Below are 5,480 nucleotides of genomic sequence, written 5' to 3'. Positions count from 1 at the left end.
GACGGCAGACTGAACGCGTTTTTAAAAAATTCTACACTTGTTCACAGGAAGCCTCTGGGATATCACGAAGGCCTTCAGGTATTATCGGAGCTGCGCCTGCACGCCTGGCTGACAGCCGAAGAATCATCGTGCCGATCTTCGCATCAATAACTGCGGACAAGCCAAGTGACCACACTCTGGTTAGAAAACGACGGACACCACCGGCTCTGCTGGCGTTCACGCAGTGGCAGCAGGGGACGGCAGACTGAACGCGTTCTTAAAAAATTCTACACTTGTTCACAGGAAGCCTCTGGGATATCACGAAGGCCTTCAGGTATCATCGGAGCTGCGCCTGCACGCCTGGCTAACAGCCGAAGAATCATCGTGCCGATCTTCGCATCAATAACTGCGGACAAGCCAAGTGACCACACTCTGGTTACAAAACGACGGACGCCACCGGCTCTGCTGGCGTTCACGCAGTGGCAGCAGTGGACGGTAGACTGAACGCGTTCTTAAAAAATTCTACACTTGTTCACAGGAAGCATCTGGGATATCACGAAGGCCTTCAGGTATCATCGGAGCTGCGCCTGCACGCCTGGCTGACAGCCGAAGAATCATCGTGCCGATCTTCGCATCAATAACTGCGGGCAAGCCAAGTGACCACACTCTGGTTACAAAACGACGGACACCACCGGCACTGCTGGCGTTCACGCAGTGGCAGCAGTGGACGGCAGACTGAACGCGTTCTTAAAAAATTCTACACTTGTTCACAGGAAGCCTCTGGGATATCACGAAGGCCTTCAGGTATCATCGGAGCTGCGCCTGCACGCCTGGCTGACAGCCGAAGAATCATCGTGCCGATCTTCGCATCAATAACTGCGGACAAGCCGAGTGACCACACTGTGGTTACAAAACGACGGACACCACCGGCTCTGCTGGCGTTCACGCAGTGGCAGCAGTAACGGCAGACTGAACGCGTTTTTAAAAAATTCTACACTTGTTCACAGGAAGCCTCTGGGATATCACGAAGGCCTTCAGGTATCATCGGAGCTGCGCCTGCACGCCTGGCTGACAGCCAAAGAATCATCGTGCCGATCTTCGCATCAATAACTGCGGACAAGCCAAGTGACCACACTCTGGTTACAAAACGACGGACACCACCGGCTCTGCTGGCGTTCACGCAGTGGCAGCAGTGGACGGCAGACTGAACGCGTTCTTAAAAAATTCTACACTTGTTCACAGGAAGCCTCTGGGATATCACGAAGGCCTTCAGGTATCATCGGAGCTGCGCCTGCACGCCTGGCTGACAGCCGAAGAATCATCGTGCCAATCTTCGCGTCGATAACTGCGGACAAGCCAAGTGACCACACTCTGGTTACAAAACGACGGACACCACCGGCTCTGCTGGCGTTCACGCAGTGGCAGCAGTGGACGGCAGACTGAACGCGTTCTTAAAATATTCTACACTTGTTCATAGGAAGCCACTGGGATATCACTAAAGCCTTCAGGTACCATCGCAGCTGCGCCTGCACGCCTGGCGGACAGCCGAAGAATCATCGTGCCGAACTTCGCATCCATAACTGCGGACAAGCCAAGTGACCACACTCTGGTTACAAAAGGATGGACACCACCGGCTCTGCTGGCGTTCACGCAGTGGCAGCAGTGGACGGCAGACTGAATGCGTTCCTTAAAAATTCTACACTTGTTCACAGGAAGCCTCTGGGATATCACGAAGGCCTTCAGGTATCATCGGAGCTGCGCCTGCACGCCTGGCTGACAGCCGAAGAATCATCGTGCCGATCTTCGCATCGATAACTGCGGACAAGCCAAGTGACCACACTCTGGTTACAAAACGACGGACACCACCGGCTCTGCTGGCGTTCACGCAGTGGCAGCAGTGTACGGCAGACTGCACGCGTTCTTAAAAAATTCTACACTTGTTCACAGGAAGCCTCTGGGATATCACGAAGGCCTTCAGGTATCATCGGAGCTGCGCCTGCACGCCTGGCTGACAGCCGAAGAATCATCGGGCCGATCTTCGCATCAATAACTGCGGACAAGCCGAGTGACCACACTCTGGTTACAAAACGACGGACACCACCGGCTCTGCTGGCGTTCACGCAGTGGCAGCAGTGGACGGCAGACTGCACGCGTTCTTAAAAAATTCTACACTTGTTCACAGGAAGCCTCTGGGATATCACGAAGGCCTTCAGGTATCATCGGAGCTGCGCCTGCACGCCTGGCTGACAGCCGAAGAATCATCGGGCCGATCTTCGCATCAATAACTGCGGACAAGCCGAGTGACCACACTCTGGTTACAAAACGACGGACACCACCGGCTCTGCTGGCGTTCACGCAGTGGCAGCAGTGGACGGCAGACTGAACGCGTTTTTAAAAAATTCTACACTTGTTCACAGGAAGCCTCTGGGATATCACGAAGGCCTTCAGGTATCATCGGAGCTGCGCCTGCACGCCTGGCTGGCAGCCGAAGAATCATCGTGCCGATCTTCGCATCAATAACTGCGGACAAGCCAAGTGACCACACTCTGGTTACAAAACGACGGACACCACCGGCTCTGCTGGCGTTCACGCAGTGGCAGCAGTGGACGGCAGACTGAACGCGTTCTTAAAAAATTCTACACTTGTTCATAGGAAGCCACTGGGATATCACTAAAGCCTTCAGGTACCATCGCAGCTGCGCCTGCACGCCTGGCGGACAGCCGAAGAATCATCGTGCCGAACTTCGCATCCATAACTGCGGACAAGCCAAGTGACCACACTCTGGTTACAAAAGGATGGACACCACCGGCTCTGCTGGCGTTCACGCAGTGGCAGCAGTGGACGGCAGACTGAATGCGTTCCTTAAAAATTCTACACTTGTTCACAGGAAGCCTCTGGGATATCACGAAGGCCTTCAGGTATCATCGGAGCTGCGCCTGCACGCCTGGCTGACAGCCGAAGAATCATCGGGCCGATCTTCGCATCAATAACTGCGGACAAGCCGAGTGACCACACTCTGGTTACAAAACGACGGACACCACCGGCTCTGCTGGCGTTCACGCAGTGGCAGCAGTGGACGGCAGACTGCACGCGTTCTTAAAAAATTCTACACTTGTTCACAGGAAGCCTCTGGGATATCACGAAGGCCTTCAGGTATCATCGGAGCTGCGCCTGCACGCCTGGCTGACAGCCGAAGAATCATCGGGCCGATCTTCGCATCAATAACTGCGGACAAGCCGAGTGACCACACTCTGGTTACAAAACGACGGACACCACCGGCTCTGCTGGCGTTCACGCAGTGGCAGCAGTGGACGGCAGACTGAACGCGTTTTTAAAAAATTCTACACTTGTTCACAGGAAGCCTCTGGGATATCACGAAGGCCTTCAGGTATCATCGGAGCTGCGCCTGCACGCCTGGCTGGCAGCCGAAGAATCATCGTGCCGATCTTCGCATCAATAACTGCGGACAAGCCAAGTGACCACACTCTGGTTACAAAACGACGGACACCACCGGCTCTGCTGGCGTTCACGCAGTGGCAGCAGTGGACGGCAGACTGAACGCGTTCTTAAAAAATTCTACACTTGTTCACAGGAAGCCTCTGGGATATCACGAAGGCCTTCAGGTATCATCGGAGCTGCGCCTGCACGCCTGGCTGACAGCCGAAGAATCATCGTGCCGATCTTCGCATCAATAACTGCGGACAAGCCAAGTGACCACAATCTGGTTAGAAAACGACGGACACCACCGGCTCTGCTGGCGTTCACGCAGTGGCAGCAGTGGACGGCAGACTGAACGCGTTCTTAAAAAATTCTACACTTGTTCACAGGAAGCCTCTGGGATATCACGAAGGCCTTCAGGTATCATCGGAGCTGCGCCTGCACGCCTGGCTGACAGCCGAAGAATCATCGTGCCAATCTTCGCGTCGATAACTGCGGACAAGCCAAGTGACCACACTCTGGTTACAAAACGACGGATACCACCGGCTCTGCTGGCGTTCACGCAGTGGCAGCAGTGGACGGCAGACTGAACGCGTTCTTAAAATATTCTACACTTGTTCATAGGAAGCCACTGGGATATCACTAAGGCCTTCAGGTACCATCGCAGCTGCGCCTGCACGCCTGGCGGACAGCCGAAGAATCATCGTGCCGAACTTCTCATCCATAACTGCGGACAAGCCAAGTGACCACACTCTGGTTACAAAAGGATGGACACCACCGGCTCTGCTGGCGTTCACGCAGTGGCAGCAGTGGACGGCAGACTGAATGCGTTCCTTAAAAATTCTACACTTGTTCACAGGAAGCCTCTGGGATATCACGAAGGCCTTCAGGTATCATCGGAGCTGCGCCTGCACGCCTGGCTGACAGCCGAAGAATCATCGTGCCGATCTTCGCATCGATAACTGCGGACAAGCCAAGTGACCACACTCTGGTTACAAAACGACGGACACCACCGGCTCTGCTGGCGTTCACGCAGTGGCAGCAGTGGACGGCAGACTGAACGCGTTTTTAAAAAATTCTACACTTGTTCACAGGAAGCCTCTGGGATATCACGAAGGCCTTCAGGTATTATCGGAGCTGCGCCTGCACGCCTGGCTGACAGCCGAAGAATCATCGTGCCGATCTTCGCATCAATAACTGCGGACAAGCCAAGTGACCACACTCTGGTTAGAAAACGACGGACACCACCGGCTCTGCTGGCGTTCACGCAGTGGCAGCAGGGGACGGCAGACTGAACGCGTTCTTAAAAAATTCTACACTTGTTCACAGGAAGCCTCTGGGATATCACGAAGGCCTTCAGGTATCATCGGAGCTGCGCCTGCACGCCTGGCTAACAGCCGAAGAATCATCGTGCCGATCTTCGCATCAATAACTGCGGACAAGCCAAGTGACCACACTATGGTTACAAAACGACGGACACCACCGGCTCTGCTGGCGTTCACGCAGTGGCAGCAGTGGACGGTAGACTGAACGCGTTCTTAAAAAATTCTACACTTGTTCACAGGAAGCATCTGGGATATCACGAAGGCCTTCAGGTATCATCGGAGCTGCGCCTGCACGCCTGGCTGACAGCCGAAGAATCATCGTGCCGATCTTCGCATCAATAACTGCGGGCAAGCCAAGTGACCACACTCTGGTTACAAAACGACGGACACCACCGGCACTGCTGGCGTTCACGCAGTGGCAGCAGTGGACGGCAGACTGAACGCGTTCTTAAAAAATTCTACACTTGTTCACAGGAAGCCTCTGGGATATCACGAAGGCCTTCAGGTATCATCGGAGCTGCGCCTGCACGCCTGGCTGACAGCCGAAGAATCATCGTGCCGATCTTCGCATCAATAACTGCGGACAAGCCGAGTGACCACACTGTGGTTACAAAACGACGGACACCACCGGCTCTGCTGGCGTTCACGCAGTGGCAGCAGTAACGGCAGACTGAACGCGTTTTTAAAAAATTCTACACTTGTTCACAGGAAGCCTCTGGGATATCACGAAGGCCTTCA

Source organism: Dermacentor andersoni, chromosome 1, assembly GCF_023375885.2.
Source record: "Dermacentor andersoni chromosome 1, qqDerAnde1_hic_scaffold, whole genome shotgun sequence".
Taxonomy (NCBI): Eukaryota; Metazoa; Arthropoda; class Arachnida; order Ixodida; family Ixodidae; genus Dermacentor; species Dermacentor andersoni.
This window is presented reverse-complemented; position numbering follows the sequence as displayed.